Below are 17,838 nucleotides of genomic sequence, written 5' to 3'. Positions count from 1 at the left end.
CCTTCTTTTTCTTATCATAAAGTCCAAGAAGAAAGTAATAATTGTAATGGCTTCCATGTCTAGAAAGCCTAATATATGTCAGTCACTAGGCTAAGCTCTTGACAGGTTTGCAGAGCATATGTTCTTATTCCCACTGTGCAGATGAAGGAATTGAAACCCAGAAACCAAACTGAGGATACTCCTAAGATCTGGGCAAATATCAAATCCAGGCTCTTTCCACTTCACCACCTTCATTGCTATACCCTGTAAAAGAAACTGAAAACATAAATATAATATACTAAAATTATCTTGAGACAGCTAATTGATTCCTGATGTTTTTATTTGTTTTAAATTAACTTAATTTATGTTTCAGGGTATAAATGACTCTGAAGGAGACTGTTTCTAAAAGTCACAGCATTTTATCTGCTTATTTTATCTTCTTGCTCTGAGGCCGTTAGCAAAAGTAGCTGAGGGTTAAAGACTCAAGGACAAACCTGAAAACAGCTATGAAAGCTGTAATTCTACGAGGTAAAGGATGAAGTTCCATGGTCATGGTTCCAACTGCTCGTAGGTAAATAAAAAATAAAATAAACCACATGTCCCTTCTCTCCAGAATATCTTTTCACAGTATGACCTTTTCCAAGAGCACAGATTTTGTCACATTTGTTCCTTCCGACTTTGAAAGTAATGTGGTAAAAACACATTCCCTCTATAGGATTCAAAATAAGGGCTCTATTTTTAAAACCTCAAAAAATTCTTTGTAGAGACACATTTTAAGAAATAATTCACTCTTCAAAAACCAATTAAAAAATAGGGATACAAAATAAAGATTTCAACTAGGTTTTTCCTTTCTCTAGAAAGCCATATCAAGTTATAAAAATGTAAAACTTAGTTACTCAAGTTTTAAAGTTTTTTCCTTCAAGACAACTAAATAATAAATTAAGCCACTTTGAAATCTATCTGTTATTTGATCTCATAATCATAGCATTTAACAAATTCTCATAATATGGATTTTATGATTTTATGCATACACACACACATACATTATACATGCAGGGAAATTATTCTTCATATTTTATTGACCAGATTGCAACTGTTTAAAGATTAAAAGTAGGGGCACCTGAGCAGCTCAGCGGTTGATCACTTGCCTTTGGCTCAGGTCATGATCCTGTCCTGGGATGGAGTCCCACATCAAGCTCCCCACAGGGAGTCTGCTTCTCCCTCTGCCTATGTCTCTGCCTCTCTCTCTCTGTGTCTCTCATTAATAAATAAATTCTTTTAAAAAACAAAATGAAGATTAAAAGCAGTAGTTCTTGGAGCTTAACTTGATATATCTAAAAAAGTGAAGTTTCCATATTCAAAGCAATTCTTAAATGCCCTTAATATTGGAATTGTTTCCATGTTGCCAATAGCTGATGCCACAAACCATGATTAGAATTTCAGATGTATCCAATTAGTACCATATTTTGTTCAACAGTATTTTTCCTGCCTTTTACGACATACTGTTACATTTTATTAAATGGGAGAATAAGATATCAGAGCCCAGTGCATTATTACAATAGCCACTTGACTGGTTTCCATGTCTTTTCTCATCAGTCTGCACACCACAACTTGAGCAAGCTTCCAAAACTCCAGGCTTTATGTCACTGTCCTGCTTAAACTCCTTCAGTGAACCCACTAAAATTTCCAGATGGTATGCACAGACCGGAATATAAAATCTTGAAGATCTGAACATATACATTTGTCCTCCCGGTACCACCCTAACTGTACCTCCACCATTTTTTTTTCATTGTCATTTCCCCTAACTCCTTCCTCACTCACTGCTCTAGCTATACTGAATTTAGACAGCCCAGAACACCTTGGCCCCCATCTTCTTTTTCCTGCCTCTGGATGTTTCTAAATTCTATGCCCCCCATCTGAATCATTGAGCTCCACTTCACTGAGGGATATGTAGGCTATAAATGATGAGTAATCTGCTCCAGAAAGCATTTCCTGGGTTATCTGGGTTATACTCACTTCTAATATAGCACTTTCCATACTTAGTTTTAATTATTTGCCTATTCTTGAATTTTTCCCAAACCAGAAGACAACAGCTATACACACACATATACACATGAGCTCTATAAAATACTGGCTGAATGTGAAACAAAATAATATAAAAATACTAGAAGCAACTTTCTCTGAAGTCCATAGAGCTCACTTATCTTAAAACAAAAATTTTTGAGGGCCTACTATATATTTTCTATTATGTTTTCCTGATCCTCTTGAACACCACCCCCCCAACTCATTCACTGATTAGTCTGTCCCAGGTCTTTAATCCTTTCCCTCTGTTCCTTTCAGTGTCCACATGGATTACTGATCTAAAGCCTCACAGTGTTTTGATTGTTTCATCTCTAATTAATTCCTCCTTTAAACCTCTTGACACACTCCCATTACCAATAAGGAGTAAGTCACAGCAATACATAGTGCTGAAGAGCTGGAATAATTCTGGAATCCCATCCCTGGCACTTAGCATCTGTATGATTTGGACTTGCTTTAGGCCTCAGTTTCTACATCGGTAAGATGAAAATAATAAAAATATTTACTTAAGAGAGTTTCTGAGAGTATTTGTAACAATGTCTTAGAACAGTGGTAGGAGAAACTATGCCTATGGGTCAAGACCTTGTTGACTACCTCGTTATGGTATATAAGATATTAATGGTTTTATTTTTACATCATTAAAAATTTAAAAGGAGCACCATATTGTGTGAGATATGGAATCTACGTGAAATTTAAATTTCAGCATCCACAAACAATATTTTTATTAGACTATAGCAACACCCATTCATTTATATATTGTCCACAGCTGCTTCTGCCCTACAACAGAGTTGTATAGCTCTGATAGAGCCCGTATAGCTCAAAAAGGCTGAAAGATCTACCATGTGGTTTCTTTTAAGCTGAGTCCTGAAGGATGGGTAGAAGTTTATAAGCTTAGAGGAGGCTGACAGAAATATTAGATATGCAGCACAGATACAAGACAGCACAGACCACAAGAAAATGAAAGTAATCATGGTTGCCTGATAAGATATCAACACTAAATAAATTGAGATGTCCAAACTCTCCCTGGGTGTATCATAGCTATGGAGCACCTCTTGAGAAAAATCAGATCTCCACCATGGATATTCAGAGCCACAGTCTCCAAGTGAAACATCTACACTAACTCCTAACCATTTCCCCAACCCCAAATGAAGTGTTCCAGCTGAAATAAACTTCTCTAAGTTTCTAAAATACACTGTTTCCTTTATTGAGGATTTAGTTTTTCAATCCTTTCTCAATTGGCTAAGGATAGTTGACTGTTTCTCAACCCTGTCATTAGAAGCTTCTGGAGATCTTTTAAAACATAAGTATGTCTGGGTTCTATGTAAGAACCAATAACTAGAATGGAGGAAGCAGGGGGGTGGGGTGGGGCGGACAAGCATTCATGATTTTTTAGATGAATCTAAATGGGTAGCCAGGATTAAAGCCACATGACTGAGACCTAACCAACCTTTTTTATCTCAACCTAATCATGACTTCCTTCAGGAAATCATTACTTATCTCTCCCAGGTTGGGTTATGTGACCCATTCATATGATCCCAAGTGCCGTATATTCCCCTTGGATAACTCCACACTCTATTTTGCTTACTCAATTATCTCATTTTCACTCAGGCATGGTGTGTGTCTAAGATCCCTGTTACAGACTCATCCACCTAATCTCCCTCCCTCTCTCTCTCTCTCTGCTAAGCTTGTAATTTATTGTTTGATGTCTGCCTCCCCTGATAGACTGTAAACTCTCTGATAGCAAACATCAGCACCACTGATGTTCACTGCAGTATTGATAAATAACATAGCAGCTGATGCATAATGAATAATCAATACAGATATGTTTAATGAATGAATGAATACATGAATCAATAAGCAGCTACATCCGGCCTCAGAGCCAGAGTTTCTTTCTTACCAGTCTGCAGAGGAAAATGGAGTGTCAGAAATGGCCTTTATAATCAGCACCTTGAAGAGCTTCCCAAATCTGATTGTTTCCATTTGATTAAAGTGTGGCAAGAACAGTTTGTTTGTTTGTTTGTTGTTTGTTTGTTTGTTTATATTTTATTTATTTATTCATAACAGAGAGAGAGAGAGAGAAAGAGAGAGAGAGAGAGAGAGAGAGAAGCAGACACAGGCAGAGGGAGAACAGGCTCCATGCAGGGAGCCTGATGTGGGACTGGATCCTAGGTCTCCAGGATCACACCCCAGGCCAAAGGTGGCACTAAACTGCTGAGCCACCGGGGTTGCCCAAGAACACAGTTCTTAAGTGGCCTTTCTAAAGTAGATGCTTTCTCATCTCTAGGGAGTCACTTATCCCCACCTTGTATCTCACATCACAGGCTACATAGAAACATATCATTCTAGGGAGAAATAAAAATAAAACACAGAGTTATGAACCATCTCCTGGGGAGCCTGGGTGGCTCAGTCATTTAACTGTCTAACTCTTGGTTTCAGCTCCATTCATTTTCTTGAAGTGGTGAGATTAAGCTCCACATCAGACCCCACGCTCAGTGGGGAGTCTGTTTGTCCTTCTCTGTCTGCCTCTCCCCTCACTTGAATGCTCTCTTTCTTTCTCAAATAAATAAATAAAATCTTTTTAAGAATCTCCCACTCAGTCATGAAATGCTTTGCTGCTCTAGATAAATATCAAAAAAACAAGAGTGCTACTGAGTTTATGTAGTGGTGGGATTTAGGACTGACAAATGAAAAAGTGAGAGTGAAATGACTATTATTATAATTTAACTATAACCAATATTTTGCTATATTTTAAAATGACAAGAGCTCTTAATAAAGAGTCTGAAATGTAGGATAGGACAAGTGAATAGGCAACAATTAATAACTCCATTTCTACAGTTGGAACCTACTCTGTGACTTAGTTTCTCCAACTTAACCTTATTTTGAGAATTAAATAAAATAAGCATTTTAACCTCTGAGGAAAGTGTCCAACACATAGTAACACTTAGTAAAAATAATATCTAAAAGCACTATGTCCTTAAATTTTCAATCTTTTTGAACATCTTTAATAGTGCCAGTGAGCATCACCCATGTTTCCTCCAGAATTATAATTCATTTGATTCTTACTATCCATTTCCCCTGACTACTTTGGGAAATCTCTTTACAGAAGAGCAGAAAACTAAACAGGTTTCCACCTCTAAAGGTCCATCAGATATCTCCATGAAAATTATGTAGTGCTAAGCAACCTCTCCAGCACACTACTATGTTATCCCAAGAACATACAACTCCAGGAAGTTGCCTAGAACTTTGTCAGTTTATGTAACCAAATGAGTTGAATTTATATTTTCATATAGATTTCATTACCACTCTGTAGCACAATTGGCCTTAATACGCTTTCATTAGGATTTTCCCCATTTAATAATTTCTTTTTGTATTGCATAGATATTAACATAACTATAGATTAAATATAGCAACATGATGTGAGTTATTTATTAAAAGGTTTAAAAAAACCTAATATTTTAGAGATGCCTGGTGACTCAGTTGGTTAAGCATCCAACTCTTGATTGCGGCTCAGATGAGATAGAGCCCCACATAGGACTATGTGCTCAATAAGGACTGTGCTTGAGATGCCTTTTCTCTGCCACTCCCTCTATTCATGTGCTCTCTTTCTCTCCATCTCCCCCCCAAAATAAAAAAATAAATCCTTTTAAAAACCTAATATTTTAGTTTCTTTCCTCCGATACCATTTCTCCTATTTATTTCAAACACATATAGGATATACAGCAACGATGTATTACAAACAAACATGAAGTATTAAAAAACAAAACCTATTGATCTAAACTCTTCCATATTAAAAAAAAAAAGGTTTGAGAGTTCATTTTTAAGTGATAATGTGGGACAAATAATGTTAATACAAATCACATAAATTTCCTATGTTCCAACACAACGCTTTGTAGCTGAAACAATTAGACTTTTTGTCTATATTTTGTAATCTAATCTTTATACTCAAAGTATAAGATGGGAGAAATGAACTGCTTGAATACATTAATAAATTGTAAGCTTACAAGATTAGAGTTGTAGTATTTACACTAAATACTCCTGGACATGGGAAGTGTTTAGAGTCCATTTTACCCAAGGGATTCTATAGTACACTTAAATGTTTTGTCATTTTAAACCTATGTGTAGAGAGTATATTTCCCTTCAGGAAAAAAAATGAATAAAATAAATACAAATATCTCAAGTCTCAAGTTTTTGATAGGCATCTTGCAAAAACTGGATATTTGATATTCAAACAAAGAATAGCATCAAATTAAGAATGACATGGGCAAAGACTTGTAAAATAGTAGCCCGTAGTTTCAGAAATTTTATAGTTAATTTCATCAAAACTAAGCACCTAACAAGCCTAATGGTAATACCATTTCAGAAAACAGAAACCCAGCAATTAAATGTAAATATACTTCCTTATGATCCCATGAATATACCAGCTCAAAAAAAAAAAAAATCACACAGTGAAATTCAAAATTGGAAAGGAAAAGGTAAAGGAAATACATAATTAAGTATTCTGAAGTAGAAGTAATGGATAAAGTGTGGCTCCCACCACAATCCATTGTATCCACATCCCACTGTTGACTGTTTATTCTAATTCTGACCTACCCAGTGGTTGAAAGAAATGTGTAAACCTTGTGGTCCTAGCATAGATTTAGCATTGATTGTAAATAACAAATAAATTTGTTTTGAATATTAGTATGTGTGTACATTTCCTTAACAATATTTAATCTATAGCTGCTTTTAGGTCTTCACCTGCAAATATCCATCTACTTTTTAAGTAACCACGAGTCCCACATTATTGCCCTATTAAACCAGCTAAGCAAAGTACAAATTTCCATTACAATTTCTATACAGCTATAATCTCTTAAAACAACTGGACCAATATGCATGATGTCCATCAAATAAGTAAAATGCTTTACCATGTGGAATTTAAGTGTCACAGTGACTATGTATAAATATGCAAAATAAGTTTAAAAACTATGGCAATTATGTGGACAACAATCGCCTAGAACCTGCCCAAATACTTTAAGGCAATAGTTGTACTCCCTGAACTCCAAAAATATCTAATTCTACATTTGATATAAAGCCTTAAAATAAAATACTCATCTTTAATTTAAATAAGCCATGACTTTTTATACATGACAAATATTTGATTAGTACTAAGAAGAAAATATATCAGGAAACAAGGGTTAAGAAGGCATGGATTTTAGTATCAAATAAGAAAGACAGGAAAGGCCTCAATAAGGAAATAATGTCTGAGCAGTCTAGCCAGGCATAAGAGACTTTTCTATCCTGATATTTCAACAAAGTAGCATTCTAAGCAAAGGAATAGCAAGTGCAAAGAGTCTGAGAGATGAGTTGTCCCAAATGGGAGGAGCTGGAGGAAATGCAAGGAGACACTTAGGTCTCCAGCAGAGAAAATCATAGAGGTGGAAGAGATGAGGTCAGAGAAATAAGGGTGAGGCAGGTTAGAAGCAGATTGTATAGGTCCTCCGGGATGTTCAAGTTAAGGTTTTATTCAAAATGAGACAGAAAACTATTGGAAGTTAAGGGAGAGAAGTAACATGAACCAACTAGTTTTCCAAACCACTGTGGTTGCTTGCGCTGAGAACAGACAGGGACACTAGAGTGGAATAGAAAGCAGAAAGGAAGTAATTCCTATCCTCCAGGTGCAACATTTGGGCAATTTTGTTATCTTGGACTGGGAGATGAAGTACTAGATCAGATTCTGGATATACTCTGATGACAGAGCAGACAGGGTTGCTGATGGGTTGGATACAGAGTATGAGATAAAAGGAGTCAAAGCTACTCCAAGTATTTTAGCTCAAACATCATGACTGTGTTGCCATTCACTGAGATGGAAAGATTGTGAGAGGTACAGGTTTCAGAAGGAGTTCTCTGATTCAGTTCTGGGCATGATAATTTTGAGATGATTTAATACATTCCACTGGAAATGGCTGAATAGGCAGTTGAATATATGAGACTGGAATTCAGGGAAGTTACGGGGTAGAAATAAAACTGGGAGTTGACAGCCGATAAACATATAAAGCTATAATTAATTAATTATACTTATTTTAAAACTCTATTTGATGTAACTTTCTGTGAAAGAAATCATTATGGATTAACAAATGATTATAATAAATATTTTATTCTCTCAAATAATCAAAATAGATATCTTGGTCCAATATATGAATCCTCAGAAACAACAACAAAAAAATAACCACTTCCAATTTATGTCCTAAAACATGCTGCAAGTTGGGTAATGACAAGAATGATCACATTTAAGGTTTAAAATGTTAGACTAAATCTTTGTCTCACAGCGGATTTTATAAAACGTGCACACATTTTGTTTCATGTACTCCCTTATAAAATAGGAAGATTATTCATTCATGCATTTTTCAAGTCCATAATGGGCATAATCCTGTATCAAGTGTCACTTAAATGTACTAATTACCGTGGAGAACCCCAAGAGACTTTACAGGAGGTTAGCTATTCCAGAAAAAAGCAGCATGGTCTCAGTTCCCTGGTTATTTGTCAGAAGATCCAGTGGTTGCAATCAAGTGGAACCACCTAGTATGGATAGATATCAAAGTATGTACTGATCCTGCCAACTTAGCAGCCTCCCTGTATTTTTTAATTAGTCACATGAGTCTGCACTAAATAAAAATATTATCCACACAGTCTTGTGTTATGTGGTCCTAGCCCATTCTCCTAACCCCAGCACTCTCCTGATAATACACATACCCTTGAGAATAGACACTAGAAAGTAGGCATACTATCTTTCTAGTCAGGGCACCTAACACTAACTACACATAGAAGAGAGTCATTTAATTTTCACAGTTATTGAACAGCCTCAATCCTGAACTTTCTTGTATCATAAAAAGCTTCTATGAACTGAAATTGAAAGCAGAAATAATATCACAACTCTGAGGATGGCAAGGGAAAGAACCAATGCCAGTTAAGAGTGCGTGTTGAGAGTGTGATACTTAAAAGCTTGGCATTTCCTACTTACAAGTGGCCAAAGCCATTAAAATGTTTATTATAAAACTTAAATTATAGTTTCAATATAAGCAGATGACTTCAATGTTGAGAAAAGCAATTTTTGCCTACATCTAGTTTATTACATGCTATGGAGAGGAGGATTAAAAAGAGCACAATCTATATCATAATTCAGTTGATCTATCCAAATCACTTTTTGCAGACTCACTGCTATTGGGTAATTGAGTATTTATCAAATGATTTGCATGCAGCAGATAAATAACCTTTTACTTGACTTGCAGTGCTCTGTTAATACAAGCTAGACACATTCCTATTTTTGTGTGTTTTTATTTCCCATTACAAAATATTCATAAACCTTTGGATGTGTATCAAAATTATCTGTGGGGCTTTAAAAAGTACCTAACCTTGGATTCCATACAAAATCTACTCAATCAACATCCACAGAGATGGGATTGGAAATAATTGTGATATCAAGACAAGGCTGACTGCCTGCGTATTCTTGACTTTAGTAAAATCTCTTGCTTATGAGGTCATTAATTCATATGATAAACATCTTTTGGCCACCTATTTGCCCTAGGTATAGTGCCAGAAGCCAGAATTTCTAACATGAATGAAAAAAGATGCATTATTTGTTTTCAATTTAGCATCAAAAATATTCTGTGATAAGCATATTGGAAGAAGCATAGTGTGCTTTAGGATGTTATGCAAGGTCAACTACCTCAGTCTTCATGGTTGAGGAGAGGTATTCTTTTAGGGGATAATATCTAAATACTGAGTAAAAAAAGCAATGGTAAGTGGCTTGGAAGAGTGTTCACGGTGGAAATAATAGCTTGCCTGGAGGTAAAATAGAGATAGACATTCTCAGGAAATCACAATATCAGCAAAAATCTGTTCGATATACTTCTTTAGACACTGGCAATAACTGACATATAGAACCTTATTTCATATCTCAGGTTGTTCGTTAGGTTATTCATTAGAGCTTCAACCGACACTTCCACTTCACTCAATGAAGATTTATCTATCGAATACCATGTGACAGGCTCTGTACTATGTGCTTGGGACACACTAAAACGATAAAGATACATATCCTAATGATTTTGGTGTAACTAAAATAAATATGCAATGGATAAGAATAGAATATAAAAAGTATGTAGCATTCTTCCAAAACAATTCTACAACTACTGTCTCTTAATCTTATTAAGGACTTGAAACTATAAGCTCCTTGCTTAAAGATGGTACTTCATAATATAGTAAGTATATCACACATATATATAATATGTATATATGTACAATATATGTATAATATGAAAATTAATTTCTAGAATGAGCTTACTAAAATAACCATAAGGTGATAAATACAGATGGGTTACTCTTTTAATAGTTATTAAGCAATATAAGAAATTCCTAATAGCATACAAAACTGAGATAAAAGTTTCAAAATGAATATATGATGGGAATTTCCCAATTATTATTTTAACAGATTGATACCACTCTTGTCCTAAACTTTCTTGTTCACCAGCAGACAGTGAAATTATTTATGTTGCTGTCAAAGCAAAAATACCACCTTCATATGGTGTTTTTCTCTAACAGATTGCTATGTTAAAGAAAACTACCATTTTAGAGGTAATGTAGGCAATTAGTAGCTTCAAATATTTAGCAGTGTCTTGGAAGAGAATGTGCAAAATGTGTTCTCCAAATGAGGAAAGCTAAAGGGATATCCCAATTCATTCACTTACAGAGAATAAGTAAAGAAGTAAAGAGGGAGGGATCTAATTACAGCTATCGACATGACATGAGTAGATCACTTCACACCACTCCAAATTAACTAGATTTAACCTTGTTCCAGTCCACTGGGCAAAGTAAGAAGATAATTTATAATCTAAATAGTGACTATATTATGTACTGTGCATTGTGGCATCTTGGTAGACTCTGAGGACAGAAATAAAACTAAATCATAGTCGTTACCCCCCCCCCAGCAACTCCTACAGGAAGACTAACAGAAAAATGAGTAATTTCTTAAATAACGATATCCTTTTTTTTTGCAACCTATGTATCTTTTAGTTACATTATAACAGTTGATTGCAGGGATCCCTGGGTGGCGCAGCGGTTTAGTGCCTGCCTTTGGCCCAGGGCACGATCCTGGAGACCCAGGATCGAATCCCACATCGGGCTCCCGGTGCATGGAGCCTGTTTCTCCCTCTGCCTGTGTCTCTGCCTCTCTCTCTCTGTGTGACTATCATAAATAAATAAAAATTAAAAAAAAAAAGCAGTTGATTGCATTCCAAACAGCTTTTAGACAATCAGATCTGACACTTTTATACTGAAGGTAATAAAGCACACTACCATATATCAGTCTCCCAAAGTGGAATAAGACCTGTTGTTCCTTGCAATGGATCCTGATTAGAACAGGCAGCAATTTGTTAAGTGTCCTTATTACTTAATGAAACCAAGCCAACTCCAATCTGAACTGTGAATGCTAACAGATACAGCTGTCAACTTCCCCTTAAATAAGTCAAAGGAAATAAAGTAACACTTGCTGGCTTCTAGCAACCACCCTTAGTGGTCTCCAACATTATTAGGGCTCAGGATTGTTCTTAAAATGTTAAGAGTGGTATGGTGTCCACCACTGAACTTTAATGCAGGCTGAATTAGAACATTGTCTTTTGCCAAGTCCTCTTTATATTTCTCCTTAGTGGCGTTCAAGTTATTCATACAATTGACACAATGCTTACTATGGTGCAGTTGTGTGTTCTGACCATTAATGTGGCACCCCAGGGTACTATAATCATAAGTCAGGGCGGCTGTATGGAAACATTAGAACACATGATAAAGTAAGCTGGGACAAATGATCAAACCCACGGACCCTGTAACATGATTGTCTAGGTTCAGATCCTGGGTCTATCACATAGAAGCTGTGTGACCTTAAGCATGATAATTAACTTCTCTGTTTTTCAGTTCCCTCGTGGGTAAAATGTGTATGTTAACATTAGCTTACTTCCAGGGCAATTGTCAGAATGAAATGAGATTCTATATGAAAAGTGCTAACTACAGGAGCTGGCACATAATAATAAGCAGGTACCGAGTGTTAGATCTTACTATTTTATCTGCCTGGAGATATGAAGCCTGATCTAAATCCTGAAGTAGGAGAAGACATCTGCTAGATGGATGAGAAGGCTACAGATATTCCAGGGAAAGAGAATGGTGTGTCCCAGGACAGGGGAGAACACAGGCAAGAGGTTTAACACAGCTGAAGTGCAGGGTAAATGGGGGCAGGTTTATGGCAGTGGAGGGAGTGGCTGGTCAGGAGCCTGGGCACACAGAAGAGTCCCATCCTGAAGGCTACTCTACATCAGGCTAAGCCATTTGTACAATATATTCTCAATTCTCAACAATTATTCTCAAAACCAGTGAAGTTTCTTGAAGACTCATCAGCATTCAAAAAGAAGAGTGCCAGCTAGTAGGGTGTGCTCCACTGTTGACTCTTGCCTAAAGGGAGAAGTCAGGGAAAATAGAGACATGTATGACTCTTCTGTCTCTGCAGAGCTCTCTAAGAGCACAAAGTGCAAAAGTGTTTTAGAGTTTCTTATTAGCTTTGTCAGGAATTGCAACCACTGCCCTTTCTGGCAGTCATCCTTTTGGGAAGTTGTTTGTGAAGAGCTGAGTGAGGAAGGAAAGCCAACCACCTCACACAGTGGAAGGTTCACGCCTGTAAGCCCGGATGCCAGCTTAGCAGTCAGACAGAGGAAGGAAGCTTCCACTGACACTCTATGCGCTCAAGTTCTATGAATAGGGACCTTCATTTGCCTGTACAGTAGAGGGCCATTCAAGAGCAATTAAATTTGTTTAAAATAAGAAAGAAATGCTTTTTAAGGAAAAAAAAAGGTGGTTTAGAAGGGATTGCAAAAGTTGATTGTGCTAAAGCACTTTTACACAGGTTTGTTTTAGTTCTCAATTGTCAAGTCGTATTTAAGCTGGTCTCTTACTCTGAAATATGATAACCTTTCTTTTCTCTGAGTTCTTTCTCCTAAATTAATAGCACTGTCTCTAATTCCATGCGCAGCAAGCAAAGAGTTTATTTTACCAGATAACAGTAGGTCTGGTGATCAGCCAATGTCTAAAGAACCACTAGCCAAGTCAGCAGTAGGCCAAAGACTGCAACCAATAGATACTACTCACTAAATCACTTTAAAATCGACTTTCATCTTCTCTACCAGCTAGTATTATTCAGGTTGAGTTTTGAGACAACAGAAAGCAGGGGGAAAAAAGCTTATAAAAATGACATTTTATTAGGGTTTTGCAAGAAAAAGAAAGATACATTAGTCACCTAATGATATAGAAAACAGTTTAAAATGAAAAAGAAATAGAACTTTATGTTCTGAATTAAATTGCAAGAGAAATTAGAAGAAGAAAGTCCAAATTTAGGCAAGTCATTATAGTATACCAAAAGCTGCACCGAAATCTGCATTTAAAGTTGCCTCTTTGGTGAAAGAATTTAGGGAACACTGCAATTTTTTATAGCATCTGTGTACACCTCTCTTTCTTCTTTGCTAAGGAACAAAAACTTCGATGGTCAAAAACAAAGTTGGGTTTCCTCTCACCACTCCCAGCTCAGGTCACATTTCCCCAGTATCAAATGAGGGAAGTGGAGGAGTAAAAGCAGAAATACAGATCAGCTCTCAGCCCCCACTCTGTAGTTGCCTTGAATGCCTAATGATTACACCAACTGCCCTTAATTATTTCTCCAAAAGTAGGAGGAAAGAAAAGTGTGCTTAGTATACAATGGAAGTCTGGCTTTTGAATACCTAAGTATAATCATTAAAAACTATTTAAATGATGTGGATGGCTCGGTACTTATTAAACCCTATATTCATATAAATGGTTAGAGTTGATCATGAATATAAATATTAGTTTCCACGGTGTCTTCTTCAGGACCCTAAGGACATGTACTGCTTTCCCTAAAGAGAGGAAAACTCTTCATTTGACAGAAATACTAGATCTACCATTGTTGTTGCCAGCAAGACAAGTATCATGGTCATCTCTTAAGACTGTCTACTTCCCGATAGACTAACTGTCCATTTCTTCTTGAGGAAGTTATTTATGTAGTCTCAGATGTCTTAACAATCCAGAAGAAAAATCAATTAGAATTTACATTACTAAGTGCTCTCCTATATCTTCCCAAGTTTGCCACTTGTTTGGCAAAAGATTATCTATTAAACAAACAAGCCATGTTGAGTAATAATCAAATTATTATCTGGTTTAGTAATACAACCAATATGTGTGTGTGTGTATATATATATATATATATAGTCTATATCATCCAGTCAATCTAAAATCAACTTGGAAAGCATAAAATCTGACACAATATGCAATAAACACAGATATATTATTAACTGAATATATTCTTTGAAGTAAATATATCATATATATTTATATTATATAAATATATAATTTCTTAGATTCTTAAAATTCAAAGTGTGACTGGCCCTCCAGTAGCAACTTTACAGTGCATAATAAAAAACTATGTTCCTAATCCAGCAACAAACATACACAAAAAATATTTTACAAAGTACTACACTTTCTACTCTGATACCGATAATCCTATAGAATCACATAATTAGGTGTATTGACAATACAAATTATCAAAAATCACCTTTCTCCAAATTTAGAAAATTGAGGAATTTTTAAATGCATTCTATAACTCTGTTCCCTAATGGATTTTCTTTAAATCAATCATTTTCACTTAATCCATCTTCTCACTAAACTCCAAGAAGTACAGTTAGGCTATATTTGGTCATTCCATAAAGTCTCAGACCTACTATTATTTACAGATATTTTTATCACTATCGCAGACCTTCACTATATTCACTTAGAAAAACAATGAATATTATGGAAATATTTTTATTTTCTATGAGAAAAATCATTTAGCTAATAACTTTTCTATGCCTTGGTTTCTTCATTAGTCAAGTGAGAAGGTAGTAAAGAGAAATAATCTCTACAATAATATCTCTAGCTTTCTCTTTTAAAAATCTATACACCTTTTTTCCCTTCCCTTGAAAAATTCAGCTTTTTATTACAGGCACTCTCAACCAAGCTTGACTTGAGTCCATTCTCATTATCATTCATTATCAAATAGGCAATGCTTCAATAAATTAACCAGAGTGAGTAGAGTTTTTCCCAGAAAAAAAAGCAAACTTTTAGAAAAGAAAGATCACTATTTAGTTTGTGGTTCTGTTTTATGTTTTGTTTTGGTGTCTTATCAGAAATGCTACCCAAAAATGTGAGAAAGAGATTCATGTTTGCCATGCTATATTTTAGGGATAACTTAACTTGAATAATACGCTCTATCTACACTAGTCATATTGAGGCAAACACAGACTCTAAAAAATTAATTAAATAAATTGTAAGAGATATATACATTTCTCACTTGCCACTTCACAATCTTGTCAAAAAATATGAGAATACCTCTTACAGAGTAATTTTATAAAGTGGAGTCTCAGTCAAGTACTTATTATGAAGTAAATTGTCACTTTAAGATATTAATAAACTTAATTTCAAAACTAGTAGACAATTTTGTGAAAGTGTCTACATTTACTTGAATATATATGTGTCACCTAAATCTGTTTAAAACAGGCAGGAAAATGCTTCTCATAAGATACCCGGTTTTCTTTATTGTTTCTCTATTAGACTTTGTCAATTTAAAAAAAAAAAAAAGAGGAAAGACACTATAAATAATCCTAGCAGACACTGCATTTGTTATCAGAAGTGTATCTGACCTTTTAACTGATTTCTGATTAAGGACCCACAGGGACAAACTTGATCTCTTTGCAAGGTTGGATTAGCACATACTCTGGAAGCCAGCACCATTTCACCTGCTGATCCTGGGCACTCAAAACACTCCAGCAAGGCTCACTACCCATTGCTGACAAGCTTTGAAAAGCGCTCATAAAATTAATCAACTTTTTGCAAGACACACTCTTGGTTTTATCACCAAAGGTTGAATAGCATTTCAACTAGTGAAAAAAACAAAAAAAGATTCAATTAAATACTATTTTTCTTACTAATCACTTATAGCTTAACTGGTTTTAAAAGTCTTAAAGCCCTCACCCTTAATGCAATCACAGCACTGTCACTATAAATTCCAGGTAAATATCAGGTTCTCTCTATAACAAGCAATGGACTAATTGATAAATCTATAAATTTCTGAGATAAAACATTTATGTTAACCACAGGGAAATATAGGAGACATAAAATTGAAGTTAATGCAAATGAACATACTATAAAAATAATACTCTTTTAGGCTAAATCAAAATAAATGCTAAAAAATTGTAATAGGCATGTTAAAGATGTCCAAGTTACAGGCTTCGGATTTGCAAAGCAAAACAATATGATTCTGTGTGAGATTATAAATTTTCTTCTAATCCATTCAGGTCAAGAACTATTCTTTGTAAGGCAGATGCTTTAGGATCCTAACTACACTTTCTTTAGGATTTAATTTATTAAAAAAAAAAAAGAATTTACCAGAACTCTTTAAGTCTTTGTTTTAAATCCAAGAAATACAAATTTTAGGTGAAAATAGGCTGTTTTAAATTACCTTTTGATTTAGCAATCAAATCACACCCCTGCATCTCACCAACATCAGTAAATTATACTACATAATAACACCTTTATTTAGAAACTGGAATGAAATCATATTCATTCTTACTTCAATTGCAAATCTAATGGCTAGCATAAGAACCGAACACTGGGTTTATTTTTTCCTTGTGTGATGATTCAGGCCAGGGTTTCCTTTGTAAGCATTACTATACTATTACTTCCTTTTTGAAGTTTATTAAGTGGCAAAAATGCCTACAAGAGTAGATTTGTAAATATTACTCAGTGGGAAGTAATAAGCACCTAGCTACTTGATGACAAGAATACCAAATCTTACAGTGTGGGTATCCAAACAGTCTTGTAACTTTCAAGACATCTCGTCGGAAATGACAAACAAAAACAACAAATGATGCTTAAACTTTGCTATTCGCCACATTAGTTGGCCTTATAATAACAGTCAGGGTTCCTTTTCCACCACTTACTTGATGTGGTACTGAGATGTTTGTTTAAAAGTGTTTCAGATCTGAAGCTAGACTGAAAAGAGACAACTAATGCAACACAAGTATAGAAATCTGATCTTTCTGATAGCCGTAGAGCTTGAAGGAAGGCCAAGTGTGGAAGAGAAACATAAATATCTGCCCTGAAATAAGCCCTGGATGTCTACAACAGTGTCTCTTGAGTTTATATATCTCATCCATCTTCATTGAAGAAAATTTGGTTTCTATATTTTTAAATCAAGAGCTGGCATTGCGATACATTGTCCAAATGTGTGTGTAACCAGCTGAAAAAGAAATAGTAGATCTGCTCTTTCTTAACGGAGTGTCTTTTGCCGGCATCACCGCAGTTACAAGTACTTGAAGAGACCCTGTGTTCTAAGGCAGATGCTTAAAAAAAAAAAAAAAAAAAAATCCCAAATAATAAATAAAACCAGCAGAGGGCAGAACTGCCGACAGAAATTGACCAGCCCAGCTGGGTGACCAGGTACCAAAGGTAAAAAGCAAACTTTTGATGGATTCCACTTTCAAAGGCTCTTACTATGTATCCTCGAACACATCGGCATGAATGAATGAATCCAAATGATCGGCATGACTTGTAACAAAATCCAAGCACAATTTACATTTGAGGCTCTGGCTCTATCTCCCCGGGAAAAGCCAAGCAGAAGGATCAGCCGGCGGCGCCCGCTGCCCAGGAAGGTGAGCACCGCCG

General features: G+C 35.6%; 1 protein-coding gene and 1 pseudogene across 8 annotated transcripts in view; both read right to left on the bottom strand.

Annotated features, from left to right (window-relative positions):
- Nucleotides 1-17,838, bottom strand: part of COL11A1 (collagen type XI alpha 1 chain) — a 197,347-nt gene that overhangs the window by 177,913 nt on the left and 1,596 nt on the right. The window lies entirely within an intron of this gene.
- On the bottom strand, nt 1,472-15,906 carry LOC112679030 (superoxide dismutase [Mn], mitochondrial-like; annotated as a pseudogene).

The sequence above is a fragment of the Canis lupus genome, chromosome 6 (genome assembly GCF_003254725.2).
Source record: "Canis lupus dingo isolate Sandy chromosome 6, ASM325472v2, whole genome shotgun sequence".
NCBI classification, from domain to species: domain Eukaryota; kingdom Metazoa; phylum Chordata; class Mammalia; order Carnivora; family Canidae; genus Canis; species Canis lupus.
Note: the sequence above shows the minus strand (reverse complement) of the source record. Positions and strands in the feature narration are given on the sequence as shown.